Source organism: Manis pentadactyla, chromosome 4 (genome assembly GCF_030020395.1).
Source record: "Manis pentadactyla isolate mManPen7 chromosome 4, mManPen7.hap1, whole genome shotgun sequence".
NCBI lineage: Eukaryota > Metazoa > Chordata > Mammalia > Pholidota > Manidae > Manis > Manis pentadactyla.
The window spans coordinates 43,145,108-43,172,304 of record NC_080022.1 but is presented as its reverse complement, the minus strand read 5'-3'; the positions used below and the strand labels follow the sequence as shown (position 1 = coordinate 43,172,304).

At 43.4% G+C, this 27,197-nt stretch overlaps 1 pseudogene; it reads left to right on the top strand.

Moving 5' to 3' along the window:
* Positions 1–819: 819 nt before the first annotated feature.
* Positions 820–27,193, top strand: LOC118916366 (phosphate carrier protein, mitochondrial-like; annotated as a pseudogene).
* The last annotated feature ends 4 nt before the right edge of the window (positions 27,194–27,197 follow it).

Below are 27,197 nucleotides of genomic sequence, written 5' to 3'. Positions count from 1 at the left end.
TGATGCAGGTGGTCTATGGATCACATTTCTGAGAAACGTTGGCCTCCCTACAGGGTAGAAGTCAAAGTCCTGAGTAAGGAATTAAGGCTTTCCCTAATTTGACTCAATTCAATATTTGCAGACTCGGACCCTTGCTAGTTTCCACCAAGTTGAATTGCTCACCTTCCAACAGGTCATGCACTCATGCCTTAACCTGGAATTATCTTTCCATTCTTTACATGGCAGACTCCTACTCATCCTTGAAGACCTAGCTCCACTCCCATCTCCTCTAGGAAGACTTCTTAACTTCACCAGGCAGAATTAGTTGCCCCCTCCTTTTCCATCCAGAACTTTATTCAAACTCTTGTTATAATTCTTATCACACAACTTTAAAAAGCTCCTTGTTTGTAGGTAAGGAGGTGCATGTCTAGCTCTTTCCTAAACCGGTAACCCTGCAACAGGGCTCGGCACACTGGGTGAATAAATGAATGTATGGTACTGATTTACATGTAGAGTTTCTTAGTTGTCATTTTCCAGGCCAATGAGACTGCAAGCTCCTTAAGGGAAGAGAGAATTTCTGACTTACTTTCATAATCTCCAAAATCATGCCAGGGACTCAGTAGTCAAAGAAAAAATATCCAGTGAATGAAAATAATGAGCACTCCTCCCCCCATTTAGTACCTCCATGCCTCCTAAGCCTCATTACAACTGTTGGGAACAGAAGAGAGTGTGTTTTGGGGAGATGTCAGATAGAGTGTAAAGCTAGAAGCCGCAGAACGCGGCCTCTAACACCAGGTTCCTGGTTCTCTCCACCCATTCACTCCATAGAACGCTGTCGTCATGGAGACAACCATTGCCCTAAGTGCGTGCAGCTGCATGAGGACTTCAGACGGCTCTTCAGGAAGGCAATAGTGCATGGCGACTCCTCGCCTCCTCGCCCACCTCCTTATCTATTTACTCGCCTATTCCTGTGTTTACTTGTGTTTGTACTTGTTGATTTATTTTTTTAGCATCTTTGTAGAGGACTAGCCAGTTGAGCTGGATGGAAACCACTTGGGCACTGAGAGTCTTACCCACCATCCAAGGTGAGATCCGGAGACCTCTGGTCACTGGCTGAGAAAGGCTGAAGGGTGGTGCTCCTGCAGTTACCAGCAGCCTGTTCACCCTAAGTGTGGGGAAGGGGCGGAGGGCAGTACTGGAGGTGAGGGGCCGGGTGATGCTTCTACTTAACTCTTGCAACCTGGCCCCTAGGGGCTTCGCAGGCGCAGGTGGGGAGAGGGCAGAAGCCCTGTGGGTTCCCGCTGCGCCTCTCCTTCACCGGGACCGGTGGGTTGTCGGGCTTGCAGAGGAAGCTCAGGACGCATGTGTCGCTGCTCCGTAGCTCCGAGGGAGTCAGTAACTCAGCTGAGGGAATCGTGTAACTAGACGATTGCAGCCGTGTGTGACACAGCCGTGACCAAGCCCTGCAGGTGAGACACACAAGTCGACTCCAGGATGGGCCCTGGCAGGTGCAGTGGAGGAACATGGCTACGCATGTAGGGCTCCACCAGGTACCTGCTGCTGTGCGCCAGTGCACCAAAGCTGAGCTGCGGGCTGACGCAGACGGCCATCATGACCCTATCCTGGTCAAGTGCCACTTGTGAGCGGACCCCAACAAGTACAAGGGGTCCTCAGCGGCTTCGGTGTGACGGTGCGGGACGACCGGCTGCACGGCCTGGTCAGGCTGGCCCCGACCTTCCTCGGCTACTCCATGCAGGGCCTCTTCAAGGTCAGCCTCCACAAGGTCTTCAAGACCCGCTACGTGGAGCTCCTGGGCCAGGAGAAGGCCTCTGAGTGGAGAACCCGCCTGGACCTGGCTGCCTCGGCCCTCGCCGAGTTCTTCACCGACGTGGCGCCGGCGCCCGTGGAAGCCGGGAAGCTTAGCTTCCAGGTGCAGCCGGGCTTTACCCGCACGCTCGGGCCGCGGCCCCCAGGATGTCCGGCGAGAAGGGCCTGTGGGCCGACAGAGGTGTGGTGCCGCTGTGGAGGAGGCAGATCCCCTACACCATGAAGTTCGCCTGCTTCAAACTGCTGTGGAAGCCCTCTGCAAGGACGTGGTGCCCAAGCCCCAGTGCCAGCGCACCAAAGCCGAGCAGCTCGCCATGACCTTCGTGGCCGGCCACATGGCTGGCGTCTTCTGTGCCATCGTGTCGCACCCAGCTGATTCCGTCGTGTCGGTTTTGAACAAGGAGAAAGGCTGCACGGCCTTTGGAGCTCTCCACAAGCTGGGGTTTGGAGGCGTATGGAAGGGCCTGTTCGCCCAGATCTTCTGATTGGCACTCTGACTGCGTTGCAGTGGTTTGTCTATGACTCGGTCAAGGTCTCTTTCAAGCTGCCTCGCCAGAAACCCTGGAGTAACAGAAGTAGGCATGGATTTGCCAACTCCTGTGCCAGGATTGCGTTCACACAATACTAGTATGTAACATGTTTACCTGTTTGGGGAGAGGTGACAATATGCAGGCCTAGTTCTCTTTAAATGATTGATTCCTTCTTTTTGGCAATGCAAGAGGATTGCCACCGTTTAGTTTTGGGGTTTGAACCATTATCTTTGGGGAGTCGGCATGGATATGGTTGCTTTCACTCAATAGCTTTTCAACAATGATGAGAAAATTCTTAACAGGAAGTAATATTAGGTAATTTAGTGTGTCTAGATTGTATCTCCTTTGATTCACCATTCTGTGGAGATTATCCAAGCATCCCTACTGAATAGCTTACTAATGAGGTTTTAAGGTCAGCACAACTGTATGGGACAGGGAACAAAGGAAAATTTTACCACATGATATTCATCTCAGTGGAAACTGTGCACCTATAAGTAGATGAAGGATTCATTCTTTATTTCCTGTTGATGTCCATTACAGGTAAAACTTATTAAAAGTTAAGTTGTGACTTAAACTGCTTGATAGCTTAGAATGTATTCACTGTTTTCAAAGAGACATGACATGAAGTTTTGCATTTTCTCATTTTTCTTTGTCCGATTCTCTTCCTGATGTTGCTGATTTAGAACATAGCTCTGGCCAGGAAGTGCTACAATTGGATCAATGTGGAAAACCAGAATGAGATGAAGGGCAGGCTTTGGGAATAAACATGTAAAGAAAAGCCTTCTTTAAAGATTTCTTTTGTAAAACTCAGCTTTCAGCAGTCATACATCCAAAAGCAATCATACCACCCTGACATTTAAAAACATACATACACAAAACCATATAATATTCAACAAAAAACTGTTGGAATTCGAATGGTTTTGGTGACTTTGAAAGAAAAATATTTTAATGTAATTTGGTAGATGTTTCAGTGATCTTAATGATGATTGAGGTTCACAAAATTTATTGAAGTTATAAGGCACGTTTTTCAGTTTTCTGTAGCCTTCACATCTCTGATTGGGGAAATTTTAGTGAAATTCTGTGAATTAGATGTTTATAAGAAGGTGAATAAGAAATTTAAGTGTGATACTTGATATAATTTACTGAAATGTTACGTAACTGCCTTAACAACTAGTACTAAGGACCACAAACTTAGAATATGTTAATGTTTTAACTACGTAATACTGAACTGCTAGTGGGTGAACAGAAGTTAAAAAGTGTCTAGATTTAAGTATGTTTGAATTGTCTTAAATGGATAACAAAGAGGTTGGAGGAAAACAGTCAGAACTTGTGAATGAGAAGCAATGAAGTTTGTATTTAGTGATTCTATTTTGTTTATTATTGGGGAGAATGCACGGGGAAGGTTCACTGTATGTAACTAAGACACTTTGACTCTCCTTAGAAGGCAAGTGTCCAGGTTTGTGGAAAAGAAGTGTTCTCACTGAAGAAGAATGATAAATTTCAAGGAACTAAATAGTGCAGGTTCATTTTTGCAAAATTTAGAACATATTTCTTGTAAAATGTTTGTAGGAAGTTTCTTTGGTTGACAGTTTATTAAGTAAAGTACTTTTGATCAGTAATATAATTTGGGAGTTGCTGTGATATCTATGGAGTTGCAAGAAAGTAAGGGACCACTTGTTATGGTCTGTGGCATTTCATGATTATTCTGTTGACAACACAAGAAAGTTTCTGTAGTATACATTGTGTGCTTAGAGAATTGTAGTTCAAGGAGAACTGTTTGGCATGCATGATCAAGAAAATGAATTTATTTGATTTAGATCAGCTGTTTTCATGTTCAGTTTCTAGATTTGTATTCACCTTTTTTTTTTGCCAGTAGTTTAGAAATGTCTGAATAAATAGGAGCCAGTGTAGCTAATAATAAATAATAAATGATATTTAAGTAAAGATAATGGGAGTTTAGTGTCATTAGGAATTTTTTTCCCTAGTTGCTATTTCTTTGGAATAAACTTCTATTCAGTATTTTACCTCGTCTGTATTTACTACTCTGAAATCATACATGTCTATTAGATTTTGAAAAGCTATATTATGTATCTGTTATTGTTAGACATCTTGTATTTTTCTCATAATCTCAATACTTGAGATAGTCAATTGTATATATAAAGAAACAGATTCAGACTAGGTAACTTGCTCAAAGTCATGTAATACAGTCTGACTCGGAATCCACATTTTCTTCATTAGTCTAGCTCAGCACCTTTGTGTAACCAATGACTACCTTTTTCATAAATTGCTTTTTATAGTAGCTCAACAATATTTTTTAAATTTTTTATTTGTATATGTGATGAAACTTGCCCAATTTTGCACTAGTGGAAAGTTTGTAATGTGTCTCAATTGTGAAAAACTTGTGGCATAATAGCTTAGAAGTAAACTGCAAAATACCTAAATACATTTAATTTACTATTTAAACCGTATTCCATACCAGGTCAGTGCCTCAGTCCTAACTTGAAGTAACTGATGATGATAAAAACAGTGTTTTTAAGTTTTTGAGAAGCTTTACTCTATCACATTTTCTTTATTTTTTCCCCCCTCTAATCTTTACTTTCTACAGCTGAAAAAAGCTGGCTTAGTCTATTTCTCTTTTCCCCCAGGTGGTGATTAAAGCAGCTTTTTCAAGTATGTGAAATAATTTCATGATAGGGAGCTGTAATCTCATCCATTGATCTGTCCTTTGAGAATAAAGAGAAAGAGTAAAATCTTGAAAAACAAAGGCCATATTTACATGTTAAACTACACTGATAAAGACTGGAAACAATCAAAGTATTAATGTTATGAGTATTTTCCCATGCTATACCAGTGTGTCTTTAGAAAGAATTACTTTTGATCCTTTCAAAGGCAAGAATAATCACAGAACTCAGATCACATTTTGATAAGCAGCTATTCAATTGTATGCTTGTTTTATGTAGTCTTAAAGATCAATTACTTTTTAAATCACGAGCAAAGAACTGTTTGAAAGGAAATTTAAATTACAATATTATTTAGGAGACTATGTCTTGTTTTCCTGAATGCTACTATTTGGATGGGTGTACAATACAATTATAACTAAGATTTGTATGTATGTGTGTGTGTCCATTTTAGTTAACATATTTTAAAACTTTCAATGATAGAATACCCAAAATTTTCTAGGCAATTTGGTATTCTGCTCATGCCCCAGTCTATGACACTACTGATCAACATCTTCCATGTGCCAAGCATTGTGCAAGGCAGAAGGGTGTTTGCAATGAGCATAATATGTTGTTCCTGCTCTTGTGGAGCTCACAGTCTAGTAGGAAACATAATTTACAATTCTGTAAAGTGCTGTGAGGAAGTACAGCATGTTGTAAGATTGCACAACTAAGTGGTGCTTGAGATGAGACCTAGAGGAAGAGTAGGAGTTAGACTGGCAAAGAGAAGATACATGGCAGTGGGCATAGTGTGTGCACCTGCCCTGAAGATAAAGCCTGATGGTTTTGAGGAACTGAGAGTTCACTTTGGCTGGAGCTATTCAGTTGCAGAGAAGGTGGTGTGAAATGAACTAGGAAAGGTAAATAGGAAAAGGGTCGTGCCAGGCTATGTAGTTCATGTAAAAGATTCGGACTTTGAAGGGTATTTAACTTAGACTCTAGGAGTCTAAGAACCATTGGAAAACCCCTGAGAGGCTGTAAGCATGGGATGACCTTCAAGTTGCTGTGTGGAGAGAAAGAAGAGTGGAGGGAGAAGAGGTTATTTAAAATGTTGCTTCACTGGAGATGGCTGGTAATTACAGGTATGCTTTGGTTAGGTAACTATATTCCTATTATGTTAATGTGTGTGCACAATTTAATTAGTCGTTTAAAACCTATCCATGCTGAAGTTACTCTACAAGAAGATATGTCAAAGAAATAATCAATCTTCCCAGGTTTTCTTCTGCCTGCTACTTCTGTAGCTTTTCTTCTTCCTACCTAATCACAACCTTTAAATAGAACTCGTGCCACATGTCGAATTTACCGAGTATCATAATTCTTCCAAGTGGTAAAGATACCTCAAGACAAATGCTGGGCATAGAAGCCACAGGGCATAAATATGCAAAGAAGTAAAAAGCTAACCTTTTCAAACAATAAGGCTTCTCTCTCACTTACCAACTTAACATTTCCCTGTATGGCCCCGGAAGATGACTGGTTAGCCAGAGACGGGTAAGATTCCTCAAGGGAGGAACAACCTAAGACAGGCACAGTCGCAGGGGGGCCATCAGGTGAGAAATTGGGGATCAACAGAGGTGAGGCTTAGAACCTCACCCCCTCATGTTCTGAGAGAAATCTTTGGCATACATGGATGTTTATTGCCCTCATCTAGCTCGGATTAACATAGTCTACAGGCACACACCTGATCATCTACATTTGCTCTCTTACAACACTAAACTCTGTTTTCTACCTTTATCTTGTATCTACCTATCACTTCAGCATTTTATTAAAAATAATAATAATAGAGAAATGTGGTATCCACATATAAATCAAGTTTAAAAATCAAATGAATATTCATATTTGAACTGACTGTTTATAGTTCATAATGCATGAGCAAAACCGAAAGCTTCTGTGATGACTGCCCTTGCACTGTTCACCATGTAACTTATTCACTATGTAAGAATTTGTACTCCATGTAAGAATTTGTTCGTTATGCATCAGAAGATTGGAGACTGACGAAAATTAGGCTTGGGGTGGATTAATGATTGTGCATTGAGTATTGACCCCCCTATACAGAAATTTATTGTGGTTAACAACTATTTGATCAATAAATACGAGAGATGCCCTCACAAAAAAAAATATATATATATATATATATATATATATATATATATATATATATATAAACACACTTCCAATTGTAAAATAAATAAGTAACCGGGATGTAATGTATAGCATAAGGAATATAGTCAAAATATTGTAACAACTTGGTATGGTGATACCTGGTACCTAGAATTATCATGTATATAAATGTTGAATCACTGTGTTGTACACCTGAAACTAATGTAATGCAATGCTGTTGTCAACTACCCTTCAATAAAAAAAAATAAAATAAAATAAAGTAAAATAAAATGTTGCTGTAATCCAGGTGAGAGAGAAGGGTAGTCTGGACTAGGATTTTGATGATGGGGATGTTAAAATATCATGAGAAGCCCAGAGGTGGAAAGAATCCAAACGTCCATCAATGGAAAAATGGGTAAACAAATTTTAGAATATCCATATAATGAAATATATCCAATTATAAAAAGGAATGAAGTACTGCTACAGGCTACAGTTTGAATGAACCTCAAAGACATTATGCTAAATGAAAGAAGCCAGACACAAAATGACACATAGCATATGATTCCTTTTATAGAATATTTCAAAATAGGTAATCCATAGAGACACTAGATTAGTGATTACCAGGGGTTGGGAGGAAGGCACTGGGAAGTGATTATTTAATGGCTATGGAGTACTTTTCCCAAAGATGAACTAAAGTTTGAAAGTAGAGAGAAGTGGTAGTTGAACAACGTTGTGAATACACTTAATATACACTTTAAAATGGTTAATTGTATGTTAAATGCATTTCACCTCAATTAGAATTTAAGACATAATGAGATGCTTTATTCATAACATCCTCAATGTGGGAACAACCCAGATGTCCATCAAAACTGATGAATGGATATTTTCACCATAAAAAGGAAAAAAAATATTTGCCATAAAAAGGAATGAAGGAATAAAATACATGCTACAACATGGATAGCCTTGAAATCAGTATGCTAAATGAAAGAAGCCAGACACAGCCAAATACTGTACAATTCCATTTATATGAAATGTCCAGAAAACCCATAGAAAGTAGATTAGTGTTTGCCAGGGGCTGGGGATGGCATGGGGGGATGGGAGGGAGAATGAGGAGTGACTGTTTCTCTTTGGAAGTGATGAAAGTATTGTGGAATTAGTAGTGATGGTTGCATGGTTTTGTGGATACACTAAAAACCACTGAATTATACACTTTAAAAGGGTGAATCTCATGGTATGTGAGTTATCTCAATAAAGTCATTATAAAAATTTCATGAGACTATAAAATGCATCTGAAACATGTATTTTGTCCTATGGTACAGCCCTAAACTCTGTCTTCCTCCATCAAGTTAAGACTACAGCTGCAAGGATGGCAGCTAAACTTACAGTGGTGATCATTTCAGTGTATACCAGCATCGGGTCATTACAGCATACACCTGAACCTAGCATAATGTTAAATGTCGATAATACCCCAGTTAAAAAAAAAAAGCTAGTCTGAAAAAAAAGACTATAGCAGGTAAAGCAAACTTCGGGCTGTGACATCATCATGTTAAATTCCATAGAGCTAAGTAAGGAAGATGTCCACCACATTGTACTGGCTAAAAATTGCCTCTAAGGAATAAATGCTGTCTTAGTCTCTAGTAATGCAGAGATCATTAATTTTGGAGAGTCACTTCACAATGAGGAGTTGAGCTTCCAACAATTTTGCCCTCAACTGTAAGAAAGAAAGAGGAGCAAATGGATTTTGAGAAAAGCAGGTGTGTGTATAGTGCCCAAGAAAATCACCAGTTAACCAAAATGCTCAGAAATTGATGATTTTCTTTAACTGCAGGGTAACCAGATTTATTTTCAATTATTGATGATTGTTTTATATGCCTGATTATTTTCTCTTTTATAATATGCTGAATGTAATTAATAATTCAGGGATTTGTAAGGCCTCATGGCTATCAGTTAAGAAAATGTTTGTTGTATAGTACAATAGCCATAGCAGGCATAGGGCTTTTGGATGGATGTACTCTGACCCTAGACATAAATGGGTATGGATGTGAGTGAGCATGTGTGTTTAATCCTCAGTGTTAGTTTAAAATCTTTTCATTCGCCTCTTTGCTAGAACAAGAGTGAAGGAGATATGGTTTACTTTAAGATTATTTACCGAGTATCTGTTATGTGATATTACTTTCAAATATTATCTTACTGTATTCTTACTTTGTGTTCCAATAGGTTGCTTCAAAAATTGGTGATTTCATGTGTAACCTATATGTAGTCCTGTGAGGTACCACAATGCTCTAAAATGATAGACCGTGTCTAAGGAAATGATATTCCTAAATTCTTAATTTTTTAAATATATATCAATATATCTATCTTTCCTGCCATAAAGAAATAAAACATGGTTTTAGAAAAATATTAGTAAAATTTGGTATTCTGGAAAGAAATTCTGTGGGTTGAAAGAAGTCTACCCCTTTGCAAGGCTGGTAATTCACATACACATAATTGTTAGTCTTCAGACATGAATCAGAGCTGCTGACAGGGTGATTGTCCGTTTGCAAGAGGGTGGATGGAAGCCTGGCAAAGAACCACAGTCCTTTCATCCCCAGTAGTGCTCACACTCTGGCTGTAGTTACATCTTACAAATGAGGATTTGTCTCTGTCTGTAATCATTATCTCATACTTCAATATCTCCCCCAATCCTTACCAAGAATACAAAGTTTTTTGTTGTCCTTAATCAATACCATTCATCTTATGTATCTGTTGTTGTGTTTTGAAACTTTTGTTCTTTTATATCACTACCTATGTCTGATAAATGTTATTAATAATATTTATCGCAACCATATTGTGCTAAGTACTTTAATGTCTCATTTATTGACAACCATCCTGTGAGGCTGGTATTTGTATAAGTTAGGATTTTTAATTTTTTTGGCTCCAAGAACCCCAAACCCATAAAGACATTTGTTGTTGACAAGAAATCTGGAGATAGGTGGACCAGGGTTGGGTCAACAGATCGGTGGTGGCCCCAAGGGCCTAAACCCTTTTGGTCCTTCTACTCTGCCATCTTTAGTGTGTCCACGATGTTTCCCCTCATGTTCAAGAGATGGCTGCCACAACACCAAACATCATGTATCAGCAACAGCATTCAGATGAGGAAGCAAGGGGACAAAGGCAGATGGGCCTTATATCTATCTGTCTTATCAGAGTGGAAAATCTTTCTCAGAAGCTTCTAGCAGATTACTTGTTAAGCCTCATTTGCCAGAATTAGGTCATGTGCTTTCCTGTAGCCCCTGTAAACCAGTCACTAACAATAGGAATGGAATACTTAGATCAGTGCAATGCATCTGTTAGGATTAGCACACTGGGACCTGAACAATATCAGTATTTGTAGTTGTCATTATTAGTAAGGAAGAAAAGGGAAATGGATGTTGGTTAGGAAATTAGAGTCTGCACTTATATTCTCTTCCTTACTTTGCAGGTGAGAAAATTGAGACTCAGAGAGATTAAATACTGTAAAACTGAAGTGACAAGAAAAGTAGGAGTCAAACCAGATATGTCTGCCCCCAAAGCAGTTTGCTGTCACATTAATGCTTTAGCCTGGAACTTGCTATGAGGCAGAGCTACTATAGATCATATCAAAAGGGATTTATTACTGCAAGTGTCAGAAAAACTGCCTTCTAACAGTGACTAATACATAATGAAGTCTTAAAGCCACGAATCTTTGGACAATGGCAATCCATAGATAATGAGATACAATTGATATAAATTTTGCTATCATGCCCTGAAAAAGAAAAACTAGGTGAGAAAAAACTCAAAAAGAAGCATTTTAAAAGAGAGCAAATGTTTATAATCCTTTTTGCAGGCATCCTCAGTCTTTTCATTCTGCACTTTTCTTCCCATTGACTTTTCAGAAATGGCTGATTTCTTTCAAAAGCTGTATACTGGAAAAATCCAAAGGATTCTTCAGACGAACAAATTTCAGAGCCACTACCAATTTTTCCTTCTTAAGAAGTACATCAGGCATCTGATTTGCTGCTGATAAATTCTCTGTAAGTAGGATTATAATTAAGCACACACAAACCATTCTGTGTTTCCAAGAATACAGCTGGGCTGGCAATGAATTGATGATAATGCATGGGCCCTGAGCGGGAGGGTTCCATTGCATCTCAACTACCATGTACCTTCTTTGTGTGAGACCGATCCTTCTCCTCCCCAGAAACGCCCTCTGAATCACAGGCCATTGCCCATTCACCCCATGTCTGTCACTGAGCTACTTGATTGGGCACCTTCGCTGAGATTTGAGACCGGCTGTCCTGACTCCAGGCTCTGGTCAGAAAAAATGCCAGAAAACTGAAGTGGTGCTCCTCTTTCAGTATGACTCCCACCACCCGCCCACTGGTAGCCTCAGCCCTTGGAAATGAAACAGTGGTATTCTGCACGACTGAGGAATGAGAGAGGGAGAGGGGCTGGGGGCAGGAAAGGGCTGAGCCGTAAGGCCAGGCTTCCAGACCTGGTTTTGCCACTGATGGCTTATGAAGCTTTGGCAACTTACCTTGCCTCCCCAGGCCTCAGTTTCCTCATAGATAAAATGGGGAGCCACAGCCCCTACCTTGAAGAATATGAGAATTACCAATAATTTGTGTAAAATACATGGTATGAAATAAAAACTCCATATGTTATTATTATTATATTATTATTACAAGCCACTTAGTAAAATGTTGGAGGCTTTTAGCATGGAAAGATTTAGCCTGTGCTCATCTGTTATCTCAGTTGCTCTTGGATATATACAAGATATATTTGCTTTAATTTTTAATGCATCATAAAGTACATAACTCTTTGTGGGAAATGCAGTATAGGAAAATAAAAAGCAAGTAGCCTGGGGGTGTTGTGTGTATAGAAGCCAACAGGGGCAACCCCATCTCTCCCTGGCTTCTATGCAAACAGTTTCTTTTTCAAATGTGTTTTTGGTATGCAAATCACTCTGTGCAGATTTCTGTATGCAAAATACACCATAGAAAAATGGCCCTCTTGCCAAGGAAGATAGGAGATGTTGGCTGCCATCAAATGAATTAGCAGCAAATTTTAGATTTCTTTTCCTACTGCTCTTTCTAACAATGTATGGAGTGAGCATATTTTTGGCACACTAAACCAAACTATTTTGGCTTTGGATTGTGTGTTCTTATGATAAAAGTGTGCTTATTGAAGCCTGTAACTACTTTTTAAAGCCATAATAACATTTAGTGGTATTTAATTTAGCATTTCACAATAGTGTGCCACCTCCAGTTAGTAAAACTGCTTGTTCTAAAGTCACAGATGGCTTCCTACCTAAGGTTAGGCTGCTGGTTTCCATGTACTTCCTACTTTTCTGTGAAGATTTGTGCTTATTATAAACAGATTTAAGTTTATATTTTGGAAAATGTTTTCTCCATAATTAACATGTCTGAGGAAGTGAAATTAATACATTTAATATTAAAAATCATCCTTATCTTTGGGTGAGGCTAGGGAGCTAGCACTTAATTCACAAGGTAATATTTTGCAATCCAGGCAGAATTCTAATACATCTCTTCCATGGCGTTCCTTGCCATTTTCAAAGTCCTTTCCTATTGGCTCCTCTTGTGTGCTAATGGAAGGAGGTGAGTCAGAACTTTGTCTGAGGTCACTTGTAATAGACCACCCAGGCCTGGGTGTTTTGGCTCCCTTGATCATGGTCTCGGGGAAAAGATCAGCTGCAGGCCAACAGCCCCACCATGCTTCCCTGTTTCTCCTCTCCCTTCCTTTCCCTGCTGCCCAAGCACTTGGTTGCATGTTTTGGATGACTTAAACTTTCCAAGTGAGACACACATTGACTTTACGAAGACAACGCTTTAAATTGAAGGCATTCTTCAAAACAAAATACCTTATCTGAGAGAGAATGACAAGGGTAACTTCCTACTGGACATCTCGAGTGGTGGGAAAAGAGGAAGGAGAAGGTCTTCACTCACTCATTTGCTCATTCAAGCATGCAGCCATTCATTCATTCAACGTGGTGCTTAGTATGTCAGGCATTGCCCTGGGCACAGGAGCACAAAGATGGAAATAGTTCCACCCATTGAGGAGTGTGCTGGCTACCTGGGGAGGCCAAAGTGTAAGCCAGCGACACTGGCACTGGGCGCCCTCACAGAAGTACATGCGCAGTGCAAAGGTGGTACAAAGGTGGGGTCTCTAACTCCCTCATGCGTGTAGTGAGGAAAGACTTTTGAATGAGTTAAATCTGAGCAATGTTTTGAAGGATGAGTAGGTACCACTCTCCAGGTGGATGGTGGGTAGAGTGGGGTAAAGAGCACTTGAGGAAGAGGGAACAGCAAGTACAAAGGCATGGACGCCTCACCAGCAAATAATGGGGAAGTTTTCCATTGGAGAAATTTCTCTGGCCTAAGAACAGAGAAGGGGAGATGTATGGGAAATAGTATCAACATCTTGTGATCTGTTTTTCCCTTTTTCATTTCTACTCTGCTACTCATGTCCGTTCATCTGATAGCTTGTCCAAATTATTGCTGTAACCCATAACTGGTCTTGTTGCCCCCAGCTCAATCCCCCGCTAAAAGAACAATACCTGTCCCTGCAGTATTCAGCCCCCATCTACAACAATAGCGATGTGGACAAAATAAAGCCCAAACATTTTGCCCCAGAGCATTTGAAGACCATTATGACTCAGTCCATCCTGGCCACTGCCAGTGATCATCTCCCAGTCCACTGCCCACACCTGACACTGTCTCTCAGGTCTCAGACCCCACACCTGGCCTGCCTGCATCCACCTCCCCTCCTTGGCCCATGTTAGTCCCACTGATCAGGCTGCCGATCCTTACAGTTTCCACCTCAGTCCTTCAAAATTTAGCTCAGGCACCCTTTGCCTTGCTGGAGTTGGATGCATCCTCCTGTCTGCCAACAGTGAGTCAGGAACTAAACAAAAGTTTTGGAGTCCTAAGGTATGGGTTCCAATCTTGGCTCTGGCTTTGACAAGTTTCTGAGACTAGGTTTCCCCAACTATAAAAGATGACTGCCTATCTTGCACAGCTGTTCCAGGGTTAACAGAGCATTTTAAGTACTGACACACAGTCAGTCCTCAGACATTACAGCTAGTATATTTTAACCTCTTTTGTGAAATTCAGGCAATAGTAACTACCTTTATAACTTTTTGTCTCACCTGAGGGTTTTAGCCTCAGGCAAGTTCACTCTGGTTTTGATGAGACCCAATAATGACAATAGAACATTGGAGATAAAAAAGGGGTTTGTAACAAGTTTTATTCTTAGAGCTGGTAGGTCCAGCACAAGAATCCCATCTGCCTCTGTTTCTGCCTCCAGTTCAGTCTCTGCCCCAGGCCCTGACTCCACTCCAGGCTCTGCCCTTGGCTTCAGCCTCTGCTCTCCTCTCTCCTGCTCTCTTGCTCTCTTCTCTAGGCGCTGCTCTTAGCACTGGGGGGAACTCTTTTCATAGCAACACAGGCAATAATGGCTTATGGCCAAAGCATATGCAAGCATGCACCTGCACATTAGGCTAAGTATTACATCATCACACCTACACGGTGAGTAGATTAGGATCAGGTGAGGATCCTGGCCATAGAACTTCGATTTTCCCTACACTTGCCATGAGGATTAACTGATGAGTATGAAACTCCTGTAAATGAAAATCTCTTTAGAGAAAGCTTATTGTTATCTCTGTTAACATACTCATTTTTTTATTTATTCATTTAACATTTACTAAATTCCCAATATTTAGCACATACTAAGCTCAGCATGGAGGATGTAAAGATGAATTTGAAATGTCCCAAAAGAGCATGGAGCCTCATGGGAGAATCAGACAGGGAAGAAGTCAAGTCTAAAACCAGTGGGGAACCCTGGGGACCAAGTTGGGTCCAGGGAATATGGGAAAGCTGAGATCTTGGGGATGAGTTCCAGAAAAGCAGCCCTGTGCTTGGGTCTAGAGGATGTAACCAGCTGGGGAAGGGAGTACAAACTGGTCACCCTGGGCCAGGGGATGTGAGACTGTGTAGGATGTCTAGGACCTGCAGTGTGGGACTCAGGAGCCAGCGTTAGGACTGCAGGCTAGAGGAAAGGAAAGGGGGTGGGTGGGGAGGACCTGGGAGACAATGGCAGGACAAGAGGTTGGAGAGGAAGACTGGCTCATGGTGGCGTTCTCAGTGCCTGTGTGCTTGAGAGGTGTGAAGGGTCCCATGGCCCCAAGTGGGCTGAAAGCTTCTTGAAGGCAGAAATGGTTAATGGTTTTCAGTCATCTCTTATTCTTCCACGATCCTGCAAGGATGCGGGCACTATGCTGCAAAACGAGTGTGGAGGGCAGATCATCATAGGAGTTACATAAAGTGCCGCAGGGAGAGCTGCCCCAGCCACCACCCCAGCTATGCCCTCATGTCCCCTAGAACCCTCCCTCATGACACTGATGGGTGGGGGTGGCATGTTTTTACAACAACCAGAATGCAATAATGCAAGTCAACAGGAAAATAGGACTTGTGTTACAGAAGTCCACTTTGGTGAGTTTTACTGAAATGCATATCGCTACAAACTGAAGGACAGTCAGTCTGTCAAAATGCTTTGAGGTTACAGGAAATGGTCCTCTCTAATGGTTTCCTTTTTCAAAGCCCTTTAAAGTCGATAGGACAAGGTTGACAACCAGGTAGGTGTTAAAATAAACCTTAGGCTGTTTATCACAAAATGGGCTATAGGATAGCGACTATAAATTGTCAGAGGTTGAAGATAAAAGACCTTTTATTTTCCATATCTGGAGAAGTAAGGGCTTAGAAAAGAAAATGCCCTCTACCCAAATACTGGGAATTCAGTCAGGTCCGGTACTATGTTACTTCCACCCTCTGAAGTAAAGTTTTTAAAATAAACAGTTGAAAGTGTGCCCAGATTGTTGTAATCTTATTAATCTAACAAAGAAAGTCAGTGACTGCCTCAACCAGGGGGATCGGTGTTTACCATGTAATTTGCAACAACATGATAAACACGCCCTTACCCCACTTACAGAAAAATCTCCCTCTTCCTGCAAGGAAGCAGTTGGCAGAAAAACAGTAATAAAGGATTAGAGACCAAAAAACTGTGGTTTAGGTCCTGGGTAAATTTTTGCTCATCTCCCCAACCTGCTGGCCTCCCAGCCCCCTGCCATCTCCAACCTCAGAGATAAAGTGTTTAGTTTCTTGAGGTCTAGCCCTCCTAAGGGTTGTGTCGTGATGCTTCCGACCCTTCTGGGCAGTCTGCCAAGATCTCATAATGCAGGATCTCTGCCCTGGGGCTTGCTGGGCGGCTCGGAGGTCATTCTGGATTCTTTTGTGATTTTAGGGCTGTTTTCTCTCCCTAGTCTGAGGGCATTCCAGAGGGTTGTGCTCCCTCCCCTGGTCTCTAGAGGGCAGTGGTATTCTACACCACCTTGAGCATGGCTCCTCTTGAGTTCGTGGTTGCAAACCACGAGGACCTCTGGCTAACGCAGCAGGAAAGGATTTTATTGCAAGAGCCATAGGCTGGCGCCAGTGAGGTTAGGTAGCTGGGATTGTGCCAAGTTACCACAAGGACAGTCTGACTACCCTACCACACCTGCCCAGCCACCCCTTCCTCATGGCCACCAGCTCTGCAAATCATCTCTCAGTGGGGTCCAGTACCTTTGGATTATAATCCCAGGAGGGGTGAGTGTTTGGCTGACCTCTGGCTCAGCTTCTGCCTCCTTTGTGCAGGGTAAGCCCTGCCTCCCACCAGGACCCACACAAAAGGAAGAGATTTGGGTGTTTTGTAGTCAAAAAATGATGGTATCTTCACTTCACTCCTCTGCATAATTGCCTGTTTCTGAAGCACTGCGCCAAACACTTTAAATGGATGAACTCACTGAGTCCTCACAATAGGTCTATAGAAAAGGGCTCCATTTTACAGATGAGAAACTGAGGCATGAGACACTGAGTAACATCCTCAAGGTGACACAACTGAGAAGTGACAGAACTGTGAGTCAGGCTTCACCTCGGGGCTGTGGACAGAGGTCATTATTGTCTCTAGAGGCTCTGGAAGGTACATGTAAACCTAAAACGAGCCTCTCTCGTAGCTGGCTTACCCGATCCACACCTCTAACCTGCTCTCCCTCTGTGTGCCCAGCTTGCTTTGCTTCCGGGCCCACTGGCTAACCTCACCTCCCTTGACCATCCGGGCTCTTGCCTTGGCCTCTCACCCCCATCAGTCTGTGCAGGGCTCCCTCTAATAAACTCTGGTTTTCAAGAGCACATGGCCCAAACCAGAAATGCACCAAGATGCCAAATGCCATGACTAGTTCTACGAAATAAATTCCTCCATTCCATCTTAAAAACTGTTTGTCCTTATGAGGGTCTATTCTGCAATCTGAACCATTGAGTGAAAAAGCATATTCACCTTTACAAATCTAATGTTTCCAATAATTTTTTAAAAATGAGCCTTATCAATCAGTGACTGTAATATGTACAGGAATATAATTTGACATTAAGGGATTTCTATTATCTTTTAAAAATTGGCATGCTTGGGATCTGGTACATGCTGGGTACCTGATCAATATTTGCTGCATTAAAGAAAGAGAATCAGAGGCCAGCCACTCTGGTAATTATAGCCTTTATTGACATTTTCTTGTGGGCATATTTCAAACAAAGCCTTCTTTTCAGTCTTAAATATCCTCATTTTTAGTCCTTTATTTAATACTCTGTTTCTTACCTCCTTTTAGATTACTGATTACCTCCTCCACTTGCACTGTTTAGAAAGGGCTTTTTTTTTTTAAGTAATTTTAGTGACCTCCCCACCCTGCCCACACACACAGCATGAGCATGAGAGGATTCCTCATGCTACACACCATTGCTGAAATCTAAATATGGCTATTTAGATTCTGTGTCTATCAGGCTGGAGCGTATGTGTCTGTTAGTCTTCCTCTGAATGGCCCATATCCCACTGTGATTTCTCAGCAAGACATAATAAACAAAAACTATCCATAACTGTAGTGGGCACGGCAGTCAGATAAAATCTGAACATTAAACCCATCCTTCTAAAAACAAAATATAATGCAGTGCACTATGTCTTTTTCAGTCCCAAGTTGGGGTAAGAAGGTACCTGACAAGCTCCTTAAAGTCAACTCAGAGTAGAGTTTCTAAAATGACAATTGGCCAATACTTTAAAAATAAATTTGTTTTGAATATAAAAGTCATTTAGGATTTAAGATTCCAAGAATGATGCAAAAAGGAAAGGAAAGGCCTCAAGCCACGTTTTCCTCTATCAGAATGATTGATTCGTTTCCACCAGCTTGATCCTTTCCTGAAGGTGGTGAGCCAGGGTGCATCCAGCCACCCTCAAATATCTCATCAATCTTCTGCCACAAAAATGAAGCAACAGTACATCCAGACCTTTGTCCTACTTCCCCTCATCCAGAGCACCTGCCAGCCTGCATCAGAAATGAGTGATGCCAGCCCAAATGGACCACGCTGCAGCTCTGGGGGGGCCTTGGGAGCAGACAGGAGCCCCCTTAACCAGGTGCTCACACTCCCTTTGGCGTGAATCTGCCATTTCCTGTTGTCAGCAGCAGAGCGGGAGACAAATGTGTGTATGGTCAGACTGCTGAGATGCTGCCACAACAAGGTGGCTGCCGAGTCATGTTTCTCAAGAGGGTGACACTCTGTCAGCAGCCACAAGGCTGTTTAGGGGACCTGCCTCTCCCAAGGTCTAAGTCCCATAAAAGCAGTTTCCTTAAAATTTCTCTGAGGTTGCTGCTCACACTGAGAGTAGCTCCCTGGCCCTTCGGGGTGAGCTGAGCATCTGGGGCATCCACTGTACCCTCTGTGAGCCAAAAGCCATGATCCTTTTTCTCTCTGGACAGGCTGATGGGAGTGTCCCGGGATCCCTGTGCCTCCCTGTGGGGCAAACATATCTGGGATCAGACAAGTGGGTTCAGATTCCAGTTCACCCACCTAGGCAAGTTCCCTAACCATTCTGAGCCTCAATTTCCTCATAGGAAAAGTAGGGATAATAATAAAATACAAAGGTTGTTGTGAGGCTCAGAAGTGCACATGTACGACACCTACCATGGCACCTGGCCCACTCCAGGTGTCTCATTTACTGGACTTGTTCATTGTCAAGATCTCTAAGAAGGCCACTCACATGTCATTTAAGAGACTGTACTAAGATCAAAAACAGAAATGAGCCATCAGGAGAGGGGCCTCCCTGACTCCTGGGTACCAGGACTTCCTTTGCTGAGCCCTCCCCCCAGGCCCTGGCATATGGGCCTAAACTCCTCATGGGTTTATGCAGCTTGCCCGATGAGAGAGCTTACAATCTATCCTATGACTGCTTCTCGTGAAATTCTTCTCCCTTTGCATGTTCTCCTTTCATAGTTAGTAGTGATGGCTTCAAAGAGCCAGAAGGGACCACAGTGAGATCTGCGTCCCTAATGGGACACCTGAGGACCATAGCAGACTGTGGGTGATATTCCCAGACTCCTGGTCCAGTGCGCCTTCTGATCTCCATGCTGCCCAGGGCACTCATGTCCTGAAATGGAGTTGCTGGGGAAGCACTGTTCAGATTGCTGCTCCTGCGGCCCCAGCAACACAGCCAGCCTTGGGCAGGAAGGAAGGTGAACAGCAAATCATGTGCTTAAAGCAGCTGTTTGGGGTCTGGGTTCTGTTGCCTGGGGGCCTCTAAGAAGTCTGGCTATGAGTCGTCCTGGCACCACTGTCTGCAGACTTACATGACCTGAGTATCATCTGTGGCTTTCTTCAGATCCTGCAAAGTTTATACTCAGTGTGTCTCTGCCCCTCCTCCCCTCTCCAGATCCAGACTCTGGGCCTGTGGCCCAGTCCTTCCCCTCACCCTCCTGGCAGACCTGCCCAGGGACCATCAACAGTCCTTCCTCCTTGGTGCCTCTCGGCTGCTGAATGCTACTAGCTGTTCTGTCTGTCATTTTCCCTGTCCTGCCCAACCTCCGGCTCAGCCCCTCACCCCTCCCGAACCCCTGCCTCCTGGCCCAGCCCCGGCTTCAACGCTCTCTGGGAAATCTTAACCTCTGTGCTTCCCCACTAAGCTGCTGGTACCATGAGCCACCCTCCTGCCCGGCTTGAGACCTGGGAGTCAGCCTGATGCCCCGATCCCTTCTCAGGATGGCCATTCTCGCTTCTGAATCAGTCTTGACAGGTTACTTTCTCTCACTTCCCACGGTCACCATCATCCTGCTTCAGGCCACCGTCACCTTTGGTCTGGGCTCCTAAATGATCCCCCATGGGCACCCTGTCCCCATCCTGACTCCCTCCCCCTGCCCTCATCTTACACTGAATGGGTTTTCTATCCAAGTCAGATAGCTGGCCTCCAGTGGCATCTACCCCTGACTTTGGCAGTACATCCACGGCCTTCTCTGATCTGCCAACCATTCTAGTCTAGGTCCTCCTAGTCCACCCCTCTGACTTCCTGGGCCATCTCCATGCAGGTCCCCTGCCCGGCAGCCCTACTGTCCCTTCAGGCCCCATTCTTAGCTGGCTCTTCCTTGCCATCCTTCCCAGCTCCCCCATCACTGCCTCCTTAGGGTTAGGGTTATAGCCCGATTGTCCCTCTACCCAGCCTGGATCATAAGGTGCTCCTGTTGTCTGCTTACGTGTCTCCCACACGGCTGCAGTGTTCTTCCAAGGCATAGCCACACCCCACCTGCCTGTGGGTCCCCAGCTTGGCACATAGTGGGCAGTTAGTGTCTAACTTGTGAAGGAGCTCTGGCTGGAATGTGAATACCCAATGCCCATGGTCTGGCTAGATAGAAAATGTGTTCTGCTCATGTGGAAAGACCACATCTCCAACTTCATCTTCTTCACTGTTCAACTCTGATGGCAGGAGCAGGGCTACAGGGTCAGATAGTCCCAGCTTCAAATATTGACTTGACCACTTACTAGTTTGGGAACTTTGGGCAAGATACTTAATCTTGCTGAGCCGTAGTTTTCCCAGGTATAATTAGGGGTGATAATGCCTGCCTTATAAGGTTCTGGTAAAAACCAAATGAGGATGTAAATAAGGCATAGTACCCACTTAAGAGTGGGAGCTATTATCCCAATGGACTTTTTAATGAGCATGTATTAAACTAAATAGAACAGAACTGAACCCAGTAAGATACACTATTATGTCAGCTACAGAAACAAGCCAGGGGTAAAGAAGGGTAAAGGACTGAGCACTGGGATAGGCCCAGAAAGAGCCCAGTTCCACCTCTGTCACCAATACCCCATTGGTTTGAAAAAAGGGGGAAGGTTGGTTAAAATAGTAACTAGGTTCACTCCCAGCTCACAGATCATCGATCCTAAGATTCTTTGATTCTACAATTTCATGAACCACCATATGTAGCCTGAGGCTTTACTGAGGTTTTTAAGGGAAATACATCCATAATTTAATTCTATTAAAAGGCAAAACCAGCATTGGAAAGCCAAGTCAGGTGACAAGTCCTTACCTGCAAATATTTCCATCCGTATGAGAAGGTGCCTTTCCTTCTGAAGTGTTCAGAGCCAATAATGTTCAAAATAACCTTTTTGTGAATCCCAGCAATGCCCAGCATTCCAGCAATTACCATGGTGGGCAGAGCTTATGTCTGTAAAATACAGCCTTCTGGATGGAATTTGCAGGGAAATAGAGGCTTTAGACATTACAGTGTTTTCAAATATCATTATCACTGCTCTATAAATATCCCACACCCACAGTATATCAGGTGCCACATGGGAAATATTGGATTCGGTTGGAGATTTTCTTAAGACACATAACAGTACCATATGCCAGTCATCTTGGGTAATATTTATGTACAAGCTGCAGAAGCAAAGATTAGCTGTGTCAATATGTATAGAAAACCCCCACACAAGAGAGTCTGTGAGAAGGGTATTATCTGCACTTAGGATCAAAAGCATTTGCCTAATTTCTTCACTTCTTTAAGAGTTATTTCACCCATCACTACCAAAGGTTGGATGAGTGAGGAATTAATACAGCAATAATCAGGGGGAAATTAATCAGAGATCCGTGGAGTCTCCTGCTGGAAGTAGTTCAGAGCCTCTGCAGCTAAAAAGAGCAGTTCCAGAGCTATGAACAGCAACTTACCCTTCCATTGGCTTTTAACTAATGGGATCCAAACACGGTTCATTCCTTTTCAATTGCCCTCACCAGCAGGCCAAAGGGGAAATTGCTTGGAGGAGAAAAAAGTTTGTATGGGAGACAAGCAAAAGGAAAAATATTTCCACTACATGGTTCCCCATGTAAATTTGCACATGAGCACTGTGCAAATAACCAGGAGCCATTTTAGCAGATAGGTGCTGTGTACTGAATCATGTCCCCATCCCCACCCCAGCAAAGTCATAGACTGAAGCCCTCACCCCCAGTGGACGGCTTTTGAAGATGGGGCCTGTGGGAGGTGATTAGGTTTAGATGAGGTCATGAGAGTGGGATTAATGCCTTTATAAGAAGAAACACCAGTGAGCTTGCTTCCCCTCTCTCCCTGTCACGTGAGGACACACTGAGAAGGTGGCCTTCTGTGCACTGGGGGTAGAGCTCTCCCCAGAAACTGGCCCTGCTGCACCCTAGTCTCGGACTTCAGCCTCCAGGACTATGAGAAATGTATGTGTGTTGTTTAAGCCATGCAGTGTGTGGCATTTTGTTGTGGCACCCTAGCTAACACACTGGGGTTCTCACTCTGAGCTTTCCTCTTAGACGGTGACCAGATCACAATTTGGGATTACATTAAGCAAAGAGACACATCCAAGTGGCCATGTCGGGTCCTGCCTTTGACAGGCTTGTGTGAGGCTGGGTGTCACTCTACCCTATTTTCTTGGTAGGGATGGTTGGTAGGACTGAAAGGATGTGTGGCAGTCTGTTTGGGAACCAACCCCAAGCTAAAAATATGAAACTGTCCAATCATTTGGAGAACAGTGCAGTACTAAACAACCTAATGCCAGCAAATGATTTGAAATTGAGAAACAATATTGTGGAGCCCAACTGGGTAGAGGGCAGGGAGAGGCAGCAACGTAGTTTATTGTGAATTGCATTTCTCTTTATTGCAGTTTTATTTTTAATTGCAAAGTGGTTGGGCAGTTATTACTGAAATTTATTTTTATAATAAAAGCCCTTTGTTAAATCACTGTTTTTAATGGTGAGTGAACTGAGTTTTGTTGTAATAAATGAGATGCTGAAGTGGTTTTAAAATAAGAAAAACTCTGCAGCGCACCCCAAATCTCCTACAACTGTTAGGCAGAACAAACAGTGACCTGATTTTATTGTCTGAGAACTCACGAGGTTCGTGTTTTAGGCATCCTGAGGGCTTGGCTGGCTTTAGGAGCCTGGTCTCTGGATTCAGTTTGTTGCCAAATAGGTGTGTGACCTGGGGGAAGTCTGTTCCCCTCTCTCGACCTTAGTTTCCTCATCTGTTCAAAGCAAAGCAAAACAAAGACAAATCACAAGGAGACTGAATCTCTCTGCTCTGGCATTCTCTTCAGGAACATGAGTCCACTCAATAGCAGGCAGCTCTGAAAGATGAATTCCCAGACCTGGCAGGAAATGATGGGCGAGGGCCAGAGCTGAAACGAAAACCATTTACCCAGGTGTGGACGCCCCAGTTTGTCCCTGTTACATCCTTCATAGTGCACCAGCTCCAGCCTTCACATTGTGTGTGTGGTGGCCAGGGCGTATCCAAAGCCGTGTATGGGAAGCTCCAGATAATGGGGGGGAAGGGCACAGGCTGGGCACTACAGGGGAGCCTGGCACAGAAGTGGCCTGGGGAACAGGCGGTTCAGAGGTGTCCCCTGGCCTGGTAACTCAGGTGCTAGATGAGGACCCTGTGCTCCTGGAAGGGCAGGGCAGGTGCCAGGTGGCACCCAGAGTACAGCGCGCTGCCTGGGCCAACTTCTGGCACCACTGAAGGTACCCCAGGATGCAGGAAAAGCTCCAGCTGTCCTCCTGCTCAGTGGGGCTGGTAAATGTCAGGGTTTGGAAGGTTGTTTCATTTCCTATTTGCCACACACTGGGTAGCTTCAAAAGCAGAAATTTATTCTCACAATTCTGGAGGCTAGAAGGTGTCGGCAGGGTGGGTTGCTGTGGCCTCTTGTAGATGGCTGCCTTCTCCTCTCTTCACGTGGCTCTTCCTGTCTGTGTCCAAATACCCTCCTTTTATGACATGGATTAGGGTTCACCTTAATGACTTCATTTAATTTAATTATTTTTTAAAAAACTTATCTCCAAATGCAGCCATATTCTGAGGTACTAGGGATTAGGACCTAGACATGTGAATTTTAGGGGGATACAGTTCAGCCCATAACGGGGGCGCTGAGGGATGCTTTATTTTGATATGGATCCTATGTTACTTTCCTAGGGCTGCCGTAACCAACTACCACAGGGGTAGTTTAAAATAACCAGAATCGATTCTCTCACAGTTCTGGAAGGCTGAAGCCCCAAATCAAGGTGTTGACAGGGCCATATTGTCTCTCTGAGGGCTGAGGGGAGGCTCCATCACTCCAGTCTGTGTGGGTCTGTGTCTAAACTTCCCTCTTCTTAGAAGGCCTACCCTAATCTAGTGTGACCACGCTTAACTTGATTATACTACGAAGACCCTATTTCCAAATTTGGTCACATTTACAGGTACTGGGGAATTAGGACCTGGACTCATCTTTTTGGGGGACAAAATTCAACCCACAACAGAGCCCTTCTCCTTATGCCACTGTCTCCTGCCCTCAGAACTACTCCAATGTCATTACTTTGTCTAAAGACCCAGAAAGGGTGCTAACTGTCTTCCCTTGTCCAATGCTTTTTAAAATGTCTAATGTCTTCCTCTTTTCTTGGTTCCTTTTCTCTCTCTCTTTGACTCCTCTCTTTTTCCCCTTCCCCTCTCTTGTCCTCTACCGTTTTTAGGCTCTCTGCTCTGCCTCTCTCTCCCCTCTCTCCCAGCTCTCCTCATCCCAGCCCCTCTTTACTTAGGTATCTCCCCAGAGACACCATTTTTTTCTCAGATGTGATGACCAGCAAGAGTGTTTCTCAGTTGTTACAAAAATCCTGAGTCTCTGCTTTCTCCCAGCGGCCATAAGATGGCTTTCTTTCCCAGCTTGTCATGGATTGGGTTTGCTTTTTTCAAGCATTTTATAATAATCATTTGACTTTTTACCCTCCTGAATTCTCTCTGGAATTAATAAAGTTTTTTTTAAAAGACTGCTTGTTTCCTTCTTCTAAAGAAACTGTGACAGGTCAGTTAATTCAGCATGAGTCCACTGTGCCCAGTGGAGGAAACGATCATTTGTCCCTGACTAATAACAGCCCGCAGTGGGCCACATGTGGGGTTTGCACACAGATACAGGATTATGCAATCACATGGTTTCCTAAATTTTCATTGCTAGTGCCCTGAAGCTTCTACCAGGTTTCTTCTAGGCTGTTCCTAGCTATCTAGTTAGTCTGTTTGGGGTCCAAATTTTGATTCATCTTCCTTACTAAGGAACACAGATGCGTAAATCCTAAGTAAACTATTAGCATACCAAATCTGGCAGAGTGTTAAAAGAATGACAGACCATGACCAAGTAGAGCTTATCACAGGAATTCAAGAAGATTCTAAGAAATGAACCATTGATAGATACCATACCAAGTATGAATCTCAAAATCATTATTCTGAGTGAAAGGAGTCAGACAAAACAAGAGTACATGTAAAACTCTAAAAAGTACAAACTAATCCATAGTGACAGAGAGTAGACTGACTGGTGGCTGTCTGGGGGTCGGGGGTGCAGGGGAGGTGCCAGGAGGAAGCAGTTTAAAAGGGGCACAAGGAAACTTTCGGGGGTGATATGTTCTCTGTTTTAACAGTGGAGTGGTTTCACAGAGGGTATTCGTATGCCAAAACATCAAGGTGCACCCAAAAAAGATCAAAGAAGATTCCAAGTTTAAGAAATCTATTAATGTTGAGTGTACAAGATTTGGTACAAAGAGGTCAAGGCATAAAATGGAAAGACAAGTGGCAGATGGGGAGATACAGTGATTCTCACACATATTTATGCAACAACAGTAGATTCTGGAGTCCAGAGTTCTCCCAAGCTCTCACCCTGTCTCTGCCTCACTTATAACTGGGTGGCTTGTGTTTGGGCTTAGAGCCTGTTTTCTGCAAAATGAGGAGAATAACTGTGAAATGAAGATAGTAGCACCTTCTACTTGGCTGCTGGGAGGGTGAGAGGAGTGAGTGTGAGCTGCCCATGACAAAGTGGAGGCTCCATAGGTTGGCAACAGTGAGAAAAGGATTAGTCCCCACACCTTCTCCAAGAACCTTCTGTGTCCCAGGTATTAGCTCACAGCCGGGATCCTGAGAGGAAGTGTGTACGTTCAGGAAAAAGCGAGCATCCGCTGGGCGCAGAGACTAGCCCATCTCCGTCCTCAGCATGTGGATTTTTGGGAGGCTCTCTTATTCATGAGTCCAGCCCAAGATCCACCCTCACCAGCTTCCCAGAAACTATTTTGGAATCCCCTGGGGCAGAGAAGCCTCTTCTCACAAGCAAACATTTTAACTGTGAAAAAGTGTTTTGAACCTGCATTTGAAAGCAGGGAGTAACAATAAACACAGTATAATAAAATATATATTTAAAGGAAATTCAGATATGCATTTAAAAAGAAAGGAAGTTAGAGTTTTGATCCAGAACAAAGGCGAGCATGACACTGAGGGAGTAAAACAAGAAGGATGTGTTTTGTTAGTTGAGTTCTTAACTTTTAGAATACATACCAAAGTCCTTTTGATTTGAAAGACCTGATTCCATCATCAATGCCTGCCATTCCCAGGGGAGGCAGACATGGGTGACATGGTGTGAGGAGGCACTGTCAGGTGCTGAACCTGGGGGTCCAAAGAGGCCAAGTTGTACGATAATGGTGGCAGCCCTCCAGCTCGCTCAGTAGGCCAGGTGTAGATAGTTGCGTAATGGGCAGGCCCCACCTTGGATCTGGTCAGGTTGCAGAAGGACAAGCCCATTACCACCACCATCACCTACAGTCATCAACACCATCACCATCATCACCACCACCATCACCATCATCATAGCAGCAAGCCTATGCTGAGTGC